Source organism: Eptatretus burgeri, chromosome 7 (genome assembly GCF_056783735.1).
Source record: "Eptatretus burgeri isolate ZD-2024b chromosome 7, Ebu_testis_v1, whole genome shotgun sequence".
NCBI lineage: Eukaryota > Metazoa > Chordata > Myxini > Myxiniformes > Myxinidae > Eptatretus > Eptatretus burgeri.
This window is the reverse complement of record NC_140967.1, coordinates 61113897-61128980: the sequence shown is the minus strand read 5'-3', so window position 1 is coordinate 61128980 and position 15084 is coordinate 61113897. Positions and strand designations below refer to the sequence as shown.

At 38.7% G+C, this 15084-nt stretch overlaps 1 protein-coding gene and 1 long non-coding RNA gene across 2 annotated transcripts in view; one reads left to right on the top strand and one right to left on the bottom strand.

Annotated features, from left to right (window-relative positions):
* The window catches only part of LOC147023371 (intermembrane lipid transfer protein VPS13A-like), a 220847-nt gene that overhangs the window by 48775 nt on the left and 156988 nt on the right, over positions 1 to 15084 (bottom strand). The window lies entirely within an intron of this gene.
* Positions 84 to 1909, top strand: LOC147023372 (uncharacterized). Its single transcript, XR_015060165.1, has 4 exons — positions 84 to 845; positions 948 to 1106; positions 1395 to 1452; positions 1742 to 1909. It is a non-coding gene; the product is annotated as an uncharacterized LOC147023372 (long non-coding RNA).

Genomic DNA, 15084 nt, shown 5'->3' with positions numbered 1-15084 from the left:
TACAACAAGATAAAGATTTGTTAAAGGTGATTCTAAAGAAATATCTGAAACATCTAAGCCCCGGGACACTCTTTATCAAATAACCCATACAACAAGATAAAGATTTGTTAAAGGTGATTCGAAAGAAATATCTGAAACGTCAAAGCCTCGGGGCACTCTTTATCAAATAACCAATGCATATTGTTTAGCTCACTCATTGAACCTATAAACATTTGTTCATTCTCAAATTCCTTCAATAGTTTTATTTTCTTTGCACAATAATCCCCATCTAAAATATTGAAAAACAAAACATTTGAATCTTTATATTTTTTAAGATACCCCTTTTGTGCCATTACGAAATGATAAACTTCTCTTAATGATCTCATCTGGCCACCGCCCGAGTTGCAAATCATTTTTGTACATAAACCATGCCATAAAAAAGTTTTGTTTCAAATGTTTTCAGTTCATGCCGTGAAAATGAGGAAGTGTTTTTTTGACACGGCCGTGCTGTGTGAATGAGGAAGTGGTTTTGGACTGTCATGCTGTGAAAAAATAGGAACTATTCTGTGAGACAAGGTCTCGTGTTTATATTTTATCTCAGAACACGAACTGAAAACATTTGAATCAAAACTTTTATGGCGTGGTTTATGTACAAAAATGATTTGCAACTCGGGCGGTGGCCAGATGAGATCATTAAGAGAAGCTTGTCATTTCCTGTGCCCACACCCAATGATTAAGCAATCTCCTCATCATTGCTTTATAAGCGGTTCGCCAGACAAAGTTTCTGCCAGACGGGATTTTCATTTTTACAACTGAGGCATGGACGATCTTTCTTCCGATGAAGCCAACAGCCCACTACAGAGTTGGTAAGTTTGTGTATGCTTTTCTCTTTGAACGATGAAGCAAATGATTATTAATTAAATCATGATAATTCTGATATATATATATATATTTTTTTTCCCTGACAGGGCATTGGAAGAAATTGAGTTTACATATCACGACGTGGTTCATGAAATTAATACTCTTATTGAAGAGATCAATGATTTTAGAAGAGAATTGAAAGACATTTACAATGAGTGGCATGAAGTCTTATCACGTCCTCTCATCTCGAAGGAATTAAACCAATGGTGAGACACGTGTGTGTGCCTCTCTCTCTGTCTGTCTTTCTACCTACCTCTCTCTGCTCTTATTGAAGAGGCCAATGATTTATAATGACTGGCCTCTGATCTCGAATGAATTAAACCAATGGTGAGGCACGTGTGTGTGTGTATGTGTGTGTGTATGTGTGTGTGTGTGTGTGTGTGTGTGTGTGTGTGTGTGTGTGTGTGTGTGTGTGTGTGTGTGTGTGTGTGTGTGTGTTGCTTTCCCTGTCTGTCTCTTCATCTATACCCTTGACTTATTATTTTTTTTTTCAGCACTATCGCACAACATCAGCTGTTGAAGCAATCTTGTACAACACATGATTTTCTGGAGGTAAATATTTCTGAATTATTATTAATATCACTCGTACAACACATGATTTTCTGGAGGTAAATATTTCTGAATTATTATTAATATCACTCTCTCTTTAGAATGTCGCCTTATGTTGGTTGCATCATTAGTTTGGACGTGGTTTTGTCAGTACACTGGAATTCATTTTATTGACCTTGAAAGGATGACAGGCTCCTGGTGTGTTAATTCAGTGGTCAACGAGGTTTATTCATATTACCATGTAATTATCTTTATAGAACCTCATTATTATCCACTTTTTGTTTCAAAACAGAATATGGTGTCTGAGTTTCGAAATCACAAGACATCTGAAGAAGATTGCTGGGAAAGATTATACATTCTCGCAAATGAATATTTAATATTTTCAATATTAATAAATTATATTTGTTTTGTTTACAATTACTTGATTCTGAATTACAAGAAAAGAATAAAAGAGATGTAAAGGGGGGGGTTGGGGGGAGGGGGGTAGGTGCGCTCCCCCAATGACCCATCACCCCTCATCCCATCCCTCCCCTCCCCATGTGTGTGTGTGGGGAAGGGTGGGGGTGGGATGAGGGAGGTGGTGGGTCAAAGGTGGGGGCGCACAGGGGGGATGAGGGGGTGGGGCTTGTGTGGGCGGGGCCTGTGTGGGCGGGGCTTCGGTGGGGGCTTGTGTGGGTGGGGTGTGTGTGGGAGGGGCTTGTGTGGGCGGGGTGTGTGTGGGTGGGGCTTGTGTGGGTGGGGCTTGTGTGGGCGGGGTTTATGTGGGTGGAGCTTGTGTGGGAGGGGTTTATGTGGACAGGGTTTATGTGTGTGGAGTTTTTGTGTGGAGCTTGTGTAGGCAGGGCTTATGTGGGAGGGGTTTATGTGGGCAGGGTTTATATGGGCAGGGGTTTATGTGGGTGGAGCTTGTGTGGGAGGGGTGAATGTGGATGAGGCTTATGTGGATGAGGTTTGTGTGGATAAATGGATGGGTGGAGAGATGGGGGGATGGGTGGATGAGTGGAGCTTGTGTGGATGGGTGGATAATTTTTTAATTAAATAAACATGTTGTGTGTGTGTGGGGAACTAATTAACTAATCACTAATTATGTGAATATGATGAATATGGGTGGAGCTTGTGTGGGGTTTGTTTGTGTGGAGCTTGTGTGGAGTTTTTGTGTGGAGCTTGTGTGGAGCTTGTGTGGAGCTTGTGTGGAGCTTGTGTGGAGCTTGTGTGGAGCTTGTGTGGGGTTTGTGTGGGGTTTGTGTGGGCGGGGCTTCGGTGGGAGGGGCGTGTGTGGGCGGAGTCAAAAAGGGGCGGAGTCAAAAAATTTCTATTTATTGGAGCTTGTGGGGGGGGTGTGTGGTGGGGTTTGTGTGGGGTTTGTGTGGGCGGGGCTTGTGTGGGTGGGGGCTTGTGTGGGTGGAGCCAAAAAGGGGCAGAGTCAAAAAATTTCAATTTATCTTTGTCTTTTGTAATTCCTGTGAATAAAATGAACCTAAAATCTCTTCCCCTTCCAAATCATATATCTTATAAGTCCAAGGAACCGTATCTATTACATCAACAATTTTAAAAAGCTCGTTGGTCCATCTTTTCGTATAACCTTTTTCAAAATGAGATTTCCACCTATATATTCTTAGGATATCACCAACTTTGAACTTAGGTTTTCTGACATTAATCTCTTTTTCATATTTTAATTTTGTAAATGTTTCTGATGGTTTCATATTTGTTGCCGTGTGAATCGTGTCATTATACTTATCCACAATATCCTGAATAAAAGATGACCATTGTTGTGAACCGAGTTGTGTGAATTTTTTATATAGTCTCTCTTTTAAGGTACGATTAAAACGTTCAACAACTGCCTTCCCTTCATTAAAGGTACTGTATAATGTAATACTGTTATTTTTTAGAAAATTCATAAATGTCTTGTTATAAAACTCTCTACCCTCATCAGTCCACAATTTTTTAGGTTTTCTCTTACTTTTATTAAATATCTGTTGAAAAGCTAACATAAGAGTATTACCTGTTTTGTTTTTTAAAGGGACAACCCACACATATCTATACTACTCCTCAAATCAATAACGGTTAAAGCATACTTGTACCCCTTATCATTATTGAGTTCAATCAAATCAGCAGACCAGATATAATCTACTTCCTTGGAATAAACTTTCCTTCTCTGAAACTTTGTGAATATTGGTTTATGTAATTCATCAGCTAATTGCTCTTCAATCTTAATGACATCATTAGAGCTTACAAGTTTTTTGAATTTCCAAGTCCAAGTTTCAATTTAGCACTGATCATCTTCTTCACAATGAACCGATCAACTTTTTCTCTCAAGGTTGGATTTTGTATCAGAGACAAATTATACAACATTTCTCTATCGGCTTCATGCTTTTCTTCCAACGTTGTGGTATTCCCATAATCAATATCGTGTCTCATGCACACTTCATCAACTCTATTGATAGGCTTACTCCAGGATTTAGGATTGTCTGCCTCATCTAATCTTTTATCCAAGTTTGTGCCTGGACCACAGAAAGAATACCCTGGAAGATGTAATTCCCCTGGTATTCCAGTAGTTGTAAATTTACTTCCTGATAAAAACTTTTGTATATCTCCTCCTAGTTTGTGTTGGGAGATAAATTGATTTTTTTTTTGAACCACACACCGAACATATACCTTTTTGTATAACCCTGTTATTTTTACTTTTAATATATGAAATATTTTTAGTATTAGTTTTCTTTTTACATTTGAGACAATAACTTATTTATTTATGAGAAAAATTCCTGCAGAGTGCAAAAACCTTTTTAGTTTCCAACATGCACATTTGAATCTTAATTTTTAAAACATAAAGAATCCTTAGAAATGCCTTCACTCTCTCCCCCATTTATTTAAGAAAAAAAAAAAAATGAAAAACTTGAATTAAAATACATGTCTTCTCGATGTCAATAGTCTTGTCGAAAGTATTGTAAATAGACTTATCAATTCTTTGTTTTCCTCCTCGGTGGGTTGAGTTATTTTCTGTAATACCCCTATTCTTTTTTGAATCTCACTGGTTTCCATATTTTGATATTTATTCATCCACTCTCTTTCCTCCCTCTCCTCCCTCTCTCTCTTCTCTCTTTCCTCCCTCTCTCTCTTCTCCCTTTCATCCCTCTCTCTCTTCTCTCTTTCCTCCTTCTCTTTCTTCTCCCTCTCCTCCTTCTCTCTCTTCTCCTTTTCCTCCTCTTCCCTCTCTTCTTCAACTCCTTCCTCATCCCTTACTATCCTTGAATCGCTTACACCCCATAGAATATTATACATATATTCATCAGGATTTCTTGTTATTCCTGTATCCAAAATAATTTTTTTTTTACAACAGGAAACCAATAAAATTTCTTTTGAATTTCTAAAAGAGCCTTACCTTTTCTTAACTTTATAATTTTTTCATTATTTAACATTCTAATTAAATCTAAAGTTGTCGGTTTATCAACATCAGCATAATGCCAATCTTTTATTGAAAATACCTCATTCTTATGTTGTAGAACATATTTATTAAAATACCGAATACCCTTTTCTTGAAGGTATGCTTGAACACAGAAATGATAATTTTCTTGAAGCCTTCTTGCTGTCATTTATGTATTAGAAATATATGTTAGAATAATATTATGGCACGAAACACCTCCCCATCTTCCCATAGTTAAATCATTTTGTATTTCCTTACTTATTATATATAATCCTGTTTTTTCTGTTTTCATGAGATAAACAAGGGCAAAACCATTATTATATTTCCCTTATTAAATTCTTTTATTTGTTGTTTACTAATCGTAGCCCCACAAAACTCATTCTCGATACCAAGTGGATAATATTCTTCCTTACGAGACTGATTTAATTGTTCCAGGTCTTCGAGGTTAATTTTAAATGACCAATTATACCCTAAATCATTCATATCATACCCCCATTGTTCTATTCTCATACAAACGATACGCCCTTCTTTATAAAAATTTATTTTAATTCGAACTGTGAATTCTGTATGACCTGGAGATAATATCAACACTTCTGTATCTTTGGAATACACAGCCGTTTTATTTAAGTATATATATTGTGATAAATCACTTAATCTCACCAAGTCATTCGCTTCAGTTGGGGTTGGATAATTTTTTAATTTATAAGCATTTTTCATGTTAATATTTTTGGTTATATTATATTTATGTCGTTCAGCCTGTGCCTTTGTGTAATAATTTGATAAATCAATATCCAGTTCTTGAGATACACCAAAGATAGAACCATCTTTACCAACATAAGTCATTTATATTAGATTAAAAATAATATCATAAATTTTTTTATTTTTGTTGAGTTGAAATAACACATATAGGCATAATTGACCACAACACTTGGAATTTAATTCTTGGACTTGAAATGTTTGATAAACACCATTCTGTAAGAATTTTATGACTTCAACAGGTGGCGGAAGACCAAAACTATCAAAATAATATTTGTCTTGACTATTAAAAATACAAACCCAATGAGAACCGTTCCCATTATTATCTTCTAAGTTCATAATAATATTCTTTGTATGTTTCGGCACATTTGTTAATTCATCTCTCATACAAATAACCACATTATGAATTTTTAATTTCTTACAATATTTGACAAGTTGTAAATTTGATTTTGTATTCTTTCCAAATTCTTTCAACCACTCATCAATGCTCATTTATTTATTAGAAAGATATAATCCATTACCTCTTTTCGTTAATTTTACACCTGCTTGTGCTATAGAAGAAAGCATATTTCCAACTAACAATCTCGCTTTATCAGGCAGACCTTCAAGTTTTTCAGCAAAATCTACAATTACACCACTTCCACTAATATGTTTCTCCAACTCTTTGTTATGTCTTTCCAATTCTTTTTGAGCCCGGAGTTGAGCCTTCCTTTCGTTGGCAGTTTTCACCGCTGTTGAAATACCACCCGTCAATGCTCCAACCGCACTTAAGCCAGCAAATAAAGGAATTAGAAATGGGAGAAATCCTCCACTCGTCTCTCTTATTGAATATTTTTTCAACATTGGTTTTGTCATTTTAATTTTAAGTGAGCCAGTGTCATTCAAGATTTTAACCTGTTCTCTTGTGAGAAAAACATCAATTCTTACTGCTCCTTTTCTCTGAATTTCTCTCTTTGAACACTTCCGGTTCCGGTTTTGAGCGGCAAGAGGTCTCCTTCGGGGCTCCCTGCTGACATTCTCAAAGTTAAGTTCCGGTTGTTATTTGTCCCGTTTTAACTGTTTAATTTTCTCACCTACATGTTAATGTGTGTTCCTAGTTCGGTTTTGTTTCAAAAATCGTGCTATTTTGTGAGTATTTATGTCGACGTTCTTACCTGGTGTTTGAGGCCTAGTCCTAGGCTTGAGGCCTACCGGTTCCACTTGGTGTTCGATCGTTTTTTTTTTTTTGTTTGTTTGTTTTTTCTCCCCATTACCTTCAATTTCTATCCTCCCCATTACCTTCAATTTTCATCCTCCCCACTTTCCAAACATCCCCCATTCTCCCAACTAATCTCTTTCTTATCTCAAAAAAAAAAAAAAAAAAAAAAAATATATATATACCCAACAACAACAACAACAACAACACGCTCACCTTCTCCCGATTCTGCTACTTCTTCTTCCTCTTAACTTCCTCCTCGTCTTCCTCGATTTCTTTTTTTTTTTTTTTACATTTCCATGACCAAATCTGTTGAACTCTCTCATACATTAATATTAACAACAAAAACGATCTTATGATGCTTCATCTTCCTCTCTCACACATGTGGTACTCTTTACTGTTTCACAATGCACTACTCTTCTGCTATTTCAACAGACTGCTTTCATTTCGACCTCTCCTTCATTCCTTGCCTAAAAAATCCAACTATTACAGCGCTTCTTCTCTCCATGCTCTGAATTCGCCTTCATTGCATCCATCAAGAATTGTGTTAAATCGCATCTCTGACCTAAAACTTTTAAAAACCACAGTTTGCCATGGATGCTCGCTTTCCATCAACCATTCTTTTTTCCAACTTCAGTGCCAACTCACCCCCCTCACCCCTCACTCTCACTCTCAAAGCAACCATCCCACTCTTCTCCCTCCAAGCCTCCCTCTCACCTCTTTCAAAAATTCCCCCTCACCTTTCTCCCACCTTTCATCCCCCTCACTCTTCCTTCTCTAAGTTGCCCCCCCTCTCATCCACCAACCTACCTCCCTCCACTGCCCTCTCACCTCCATCTCTTCACTCCACCTCCTCAAATACTCAACTGCCATCTTCCTTGTCTCTTGTCCCCCCTCTCTCCCAGCACCACAGAGCCTTTTCTCCTCCTCATTCGGCCCCTCCCCTCGCTATTCTGCAATACCCCACACTCCTTCAGCAACCCTCCTTACCTCCCCCCCTCGTCCCTCGTCCTACCCTCCCCCGCCCCCTCCACCTCCTGCACCCAAAGCCTCCTCCCCTACCTCTTCATTAAAAGTGTGGACCTCAAATATCCGGGGCCTTCGCTCAAACCTTTCAGATCTTTCCATGCAGGTTGCCACTGACAAACCAGACATTATCTGCCTAACAGAAACTTTCCTCTCCCAAGACGTGTCTGACTCCCAAGTATCTCTCCCTGGTTACTCCGTCCTCCGGTATGACAGACCTGAGCCTCGTCCTGGTGGAGGTGTTGCTCTCTTCATCAAAGACTCTATTCCTCACTCTCCCTGCACTGCTCTCACTCCCCCACACCCCCAGGAATACCTCTGGCTTCGGCTTCCCCTCCACTCCCACCTCATGTTTATATGTGTACTGTACCGTCCACCGAACAGTGATGACTCCATCTACACCTCACTCTCCGAAAACATGGACCATCTTCTATCTTCTCATCCAAACTCTCTCTTCCTCTTATGTGGCGACTTCAATTGTCATCACGCCAGTTGGCTAGGTGTGGGTACCTCTCTCACCTGCCATGGGACATCAGCAAAAGCTTTCTGTGACTCATTGGGACTGACTCAATCGGTCAACTTCCCGACCCGGATCTCAACCAATGGTACTCCATCTCTTCTGGATCTGATTTTGACAAATTTCCCTGACAATATCTGCTGCTCTTCCTTCGCTCCAATTGGTTCTTCTGACCACGTCCTTGTTAAAGTGGACATCTCTCTGGCTGTTATCAGAGAACCACCTCACCGCCGTCGAGTCTGGCATTTCACTCAAGCCGACTGGCAGGGTCTCCGAGCAGCCATCAAACTTACAGACTGGTCTCCTATCACTACTTTCTCAAACATCAACTCATCCTGGGAATTCTTTCAAAGAAACTTGCTCTCCCTCATGCACAGATTTATCCCCTCTCGTGTTCAGTTGTCTTACCCTTCCTCCCGCCCTTGGTTTACTGAAGCTTGTGGCGAGGCAGTTGTCCTGAAACAACTTGCCTTTGCCTCATGGAAAGCAAACCCAACTGAGAGCAATCTCAGTTCTTTCCACAAAGCTCGGAACAAGTGTGTAGCTACCCTCAGGAGAGCCAGAAAACAACATCTTTCTCATCTCAAGTCTGAACTCTCAAACCTCTCTCCCTCCTCAAAATCCTGGTGGCGTTTAATCAAATCTGTTTCTGGTGTATGTTCCCCCTCCATCCCCTCCCTTACCTCAAATGGCCGCACTGCTGATTCCACACGTGATAAAGCTGAATGTCTAAACTCGGTGTTTGCAGCTAAATCTTGTGTCCCAAACCCATCACTATCTCTACCCACTTTACCCAGTCGCACCCAACTGTCCCTGGACTCTGTATCCTTTTCTCCTGACAAGGTGGAGAGCTTGCTTTCAAACCTCGAGTCAGATTCTGCAACCGGTCCAGACGGCATCAGCCCACGTGTCCTCAAAGCCTGCTCTTCTGCTCTTGCTCACCCTCTCTCTGTTCTATTCACCCTCTCATTTTCCCAAGGTCATCTGCCATCTGCTTGGAAATCTGCTAACATCACTGCCCTGCATAAAAAAGGTGCAAAAACAGATCCCTGTAACTATAGACCAATCAGCCTTCTCCCAATCATCAGCAAGGTTATGGAATCCATCATCGCTTCAGACATGAAATCCTTCCTCTTCTCCAATGGCTTGATTTCCAATCATCAATTTGGTTTCAGACCAGGTCACTCTACCCTAGATATGCTGCTACTGCTCTCCCATCATTGGATGGAGGTCCTCAATGCCAGACAGGAAATCAGAGCCGTATCCCTGGACATATCACGTGCTTTTGACACAGTCTGGCACCCTGCCCTACTCACCAAACTCTCTTCCCATGGTATTCAAGGCCATCTCCACTCATGGCTCGCAGACTTCCTCTCCTGTCGCAGTCAACGTGTGGCCCTAAATGGAGTTCTTTCATCCCCTCTTCCTGTGCAGGCTGGAGTTCCTCAAGGTAGCGTTCTGGGCCCTGTTCTTTTTCTGGTTTTCATCAATGATCTCTCGGACTCTCTGGAAAATCCTCTATTTCTCTTTGCCGACGACTCCACCCTCTGCCGTACCATCTGTCATCCCTCAGACCGGCAAGCAGCAGCTTCTTCGCTCACTGCAGATCTGGATAAAATCACAAACTGGTCCAACACGTGGAACATGTCTTTCAATCCAGACAAATCTCACACTCTCACTATGTCTCTTCGAAAGGACCGTTTACAAAACCCCCCCATCCACTTTCTCAACAATCCTCTGGAAGAAGTCTTTTCTTTCAAGCTTCTGGGTCTCACTATCTGCCATGACCTTTCCTGGGAAAGTCACATTTCCAACCTTGCCTCAAAAGCCAGTCGCCGACTGGGAATCCTCCGTCGTGCAAAGTCCTTCCTCGGCCCTCTTGAGCTCCTGACCACTTACAAAGCTTTTGTCCGTAGCCTGATGGAGTACTGCTCTCCCCTCTGGGCTGGTGCTCCTGCCTCCCACCTTTCTCGACTTCACGCTGTCGAAACCAGGGCTTTTAAGATCATTGGCATCTCCCGCAATGAAGCTGAGTCTTTGGGCCTCTCACTCAATCACCGCAGGTTGGTCGGTGGTCTTTCTGTCTTCTACCGACTCCTCTCCAGCCTTGCCCCCCCTGCTCTCTCTGTGATTTGTCCCAACCACATTACCACAGGGCGCTCAAGGTCCGCCAACAACCCCCTTCTGGTAAAACTACCAAAATCACGAATCACTGCTCATCTTCACTCTTTCATTCCTCTTTTTTCCCGCCTTTGGAATAAACTTCCTCACTCTATTCTTTCCCATTCTTCCCTCCAGGCTTTCAAAACAGCTGTTCACCACCACCTCTTATCTTCCCCCATCCAAATCCTCGATCTTTTCTACCCCGATAATCCACCCAAGCCCACTTCCTTCAATTCTCCTGCTTTCCTTCCTGAAAGTCCCTTTAATGTCCATCTTCCCCTCGCCATGTTCCCCGTCCCATCCCCATCCCTCTCCCTTCCACAGTTCACCTGTGTCTGTTCCCCAATGTTTTGTCCCTTCCACTCCCGCCCCTCTTGTCTCATGCCTCCTTGCTGTGAGTTGTGTGTTCGCTCTCATAAGAGCCTCGACCAAGGTATACAAAAAAAAAAAAAAAAAAAAAAAAAAAAAAAATTGTATTAACGTTAATCGTACAAGGCTTTTGATTTTGAACACAAGATGATAGTTTATGAAGATTGATTTGATTAACATATACCCCAGTTGGTACTTTGCCACTCATTTATTTAACAAAAAATTATGTGAGACTAATCATCACACCATTATCTGTATTAATCTGCAATTCTGTTTCTTCCAAAAGCAAACAATATGTATCAACTTCTTCACTCTCTCCTCTTTCAATGTATAGGGAAGTATCCACTCGATTAGACTTTATAGTTTCCTTTTGAGCGCTCAGGTCAAACGCATAGATTGTATACAAACTTTTAAATGCTGTCATATCCAAAATAGGTTCTTTATTTCCATTACTTTCACACACCTTTTGGTAAGACTTGTATGCTTCAGCAAAATCATTTTTTCCCAATTAATTTCCAATCTATCTCGTGGGTAAAATGTTCCATCTAGAGAAACGCGAAGTTGTTTCACCTTAGCATTATCACTCAATGCATTATTCTTATCAGTCGCAGTATCACCATCTGGCTTTTTAAAAATGATCCACAGATATCGTGGCTTTCCTTCCAGAACACCCAAATTCCACGTGTAAGTAGTTTGATTGAGTTTAACGTGTTGACATCTTCTTTTGAGGTATGATACACTGAGTGGTTTCTTTGAGTTAAGTCTTCGATTCAACATCTCTTCTGTTTTAAGATTAGGAGTATATTCACTGATATACCAACTCATCTCCTCAATTACAAATTTATTCTGTTCACCAAAAGCACTACCAACACCAAAAAGCAATCGATTTTCATTATCATTCCTCTGTAGTTGAAATCTAATTTTAAGACCATACAGAACTTTATCATGATCACAAAATCCAAATATACCTTTAAGAGGAACTGCCACAGTAAAACTATTTTCTGCTTTTGTATCATCATTATACATTCCTTTCCTTTGAGTATATCCAGGGTCTGTGTTTGTTCCCGTTGACATATCAGGAATAAAACCTTCAGCAGACCCCTTTCCCATTCTATCACTGAATGTATAGAGTGTAAATTTTATCATTTCAGATACAGCAGAGACATAATCAACCGCTTCAACTTCTTGTGTCCCAATATACAAACGCACACTATCAAACATTTTCCAGAAGAAATCATTTACAAGTGTAGCGTTTGTATTATTCCCAGCTTTAGTGAATTTAAATTTACACAACAAGAAACTTTCGGAGAGATTCAAATAGGTTTGTTGATTATTTATTTCAAAACTTTTTGTACCATTCGTATTCCAGTCTGTTCCAGTTATTGCATTTACCTTGAAGTAATCTTCTTTTTTAGTGGAGTTTGAGATGATAATAGTATCATCCAAATCATAGATACTATCAATTGCTTCCATACTTGTATTTATTTAGGAAAAAAAGATGTTAAAACTTTTGAAACCCTGATCCAAGTATTTGAATTATTTTCTGTCGTTCTTGGGGGGACAACTGAGTTTTGCCTTTCTTAATTTCTTTTATTGCTTGTAATTTATGAGATTCCTTCTGAGCATCTTTTATACTCTTTACGGCACCTGCTACATTTCCCACAGCAGAAGCAGTTGAACCAATTAGATCTTTATGTTTAAGAATAGTTGAACCAATACCCATGAGAGTATCAATTATCCCATCTCCTCTAAATTGATGTCCAACACCCCTTTGTCTCTTAGGTTTATAGTATCCTCTACCAAGATACATACCTTCACCCTTGTAGTATGGGGAAAAGAACATCCCATCCCCTGTAATTATTTTATATTTTCCCAACTCGTGTTTCCTCACAATAACCATCGTATTTATTTATTGGAAAACTTCACGTAGGTGAATTCTGATGGATATAACTTCTCCATTAAAAGAAATCACACGATTATCTTGGTCGGTTATCGTAAAATTTACTCTGTGTATGGTTTTTCCTGACACAGGTAGATAAACCAAATTTTGGGTTCCATATTGAATTTATAACCAATTGGGGTTGAGTATGCGCTGAATGAAAATATTGTATTTGTTTTTTTCCCATCATTATAAGCACCATCAATCAAATCACAGTGAATTAACACCGAATTTATTCCTGAGGATATTTGAATGACATTATCACTGTAAAACGTCCCATTAGTTTCAATCTCTTTTGAGGAGAAACCCAATAACTCTCTAAATGAATTATCAATTGTGAAATCAACCTTGTAGTTATTTTTAACTTTAATCGTTGATTTTGAAGTATGTTTTTGAATGTTTATAACAATATTTTTTGGTTCATCACCCTGTTCTTTCATAAGACGAGCAATTTCGGAAGATATTTGAGAAATCTCATATGCTCCGGGTGAGACTGTTATCGTTTTGTATCCACTTCCCGGATTATAACTAAACTTGTCATTTTTCTCGGTTATATTAAATAAGGTATTATAAGTTTCCATGGACAATAAAGATGCCTCATATTCTTTTGTTGTGTCAAGTTGTAGTGGGTATGGGAATGAAGATGTGTGGTCGCTTGTTGTGAAATTGAAACTAAGGATTGTGCTTCTCATCTTATTTAATATGAGATAAAATGTCTTTATATTGATATTTATTAATTATTTTCATGTTCATCAACTGGTCTAAAATGGCTGATGCTTCATTAAAACAATTGTTATTTCCAGCCTTCTTACTGCCTAACAACAATAACAGTCTATTAACTAATTGCGATGGGTCATTTGGAAGAAAACTAACACCTGAACCAAGGATACTTAAAGCCTGAATAATGTGTTTCTCCTTCTCATTCTTCCTACTTTTACCAGAAAGAATAACCTTATAATTTAGAGTGTTCAGCAGATCAATATATACTCTATCATCATTATTTTCCATATCCAATGGTTTATCAATATACTTTGATTCATCCCTCACAGTTGAACCTTGTCTTCCATCTTTTGTGAGAAGAAACATTAATCTCGGAGTTAGTTTAACAGGGGTTGAGCAGAACCCAAGAACCTTAATTCATCATTAAATATCAATACCTTTTCTTGAACAAGATGAAATATTGCTGATTGTTCTGTTGGAATGAGTCCTGCTTTGGTTTTTGAATCCGCTGAATATTCATTGTTTTGAAGAGCATTCACAATATAATCAGGGAGTCGATTAATCTCTTCCAGTTGTTGAAATAAACCTTCATCATCATATTCTAATTCTCCTAAATGCTCTAATTCTTCCTCCGTCATTTGACTGAAATCTTTTAACATTTGAAGTTTTTTAGGAGTATATTCTACTGTGGGAACTGTGGAAACATCTTTCATTTTTCCTTGGGAAGTTTTTAAAAGTGGTTTAAAAAATTTCTCTTGTTTTCTTTCAAATGCTTCTTCGCCCGTTAGTTTCTGTCTGCGTTTCTTCTTTATGTCTTCCTGCTGTTTTACAACTTTTGAAACCAACTCTTGATGTTCCCTAAATCTTCTTGCTCTTTCTTTCGCATCCATTTATTTATTGAAAAATATCATTTAATATCTCATCTTGTTTCACAACAATATATTTATTTTTTCAGTCGTGTGTTTCATGTAATCCCCAAATTCCTTTTTACTACATAATGTAGAACAATTGTCTCTCCAAAAATTGTTTATATCTATTGAATTTAACTTGAATAAAATAAAAGTATTAGCATTGTTTCTGATGGAACGACGAGGAAGCTGAAAGTACGATTGACTAAGATAAATACAATTACAAGAAGAATGTCTCCCTCTTGTGTAGTGGCTGTCCATTACCGTTTGGTTTCTCTCATTAACACAATCATCAAAGATAACGAGGTTCTTTTTGGATTTATCCAAATCTTGGGGAGACGGTATATCATCCGTATTATCACTCAGAATACAAGTTATCGGTTTTGATTTCTTTTTACATCTCTGTGTATCACAAAATAGTTGTATTATATCTTCAATGTTAAAATCATTTAGGTTTTTTGAAGTTTAAATAAACCGATTATATCTTCTTTTTGAAGACCAGCATTAAAACCTTGTGAGAGTAGTTGATACTCTGGTTGAAAACTCGACTTTGTGAAAATTATTAAATTATCATAATCTAAAAAGTTGGGAGTGAGGAGCATCTTTAAAAGTAAGCAGGTT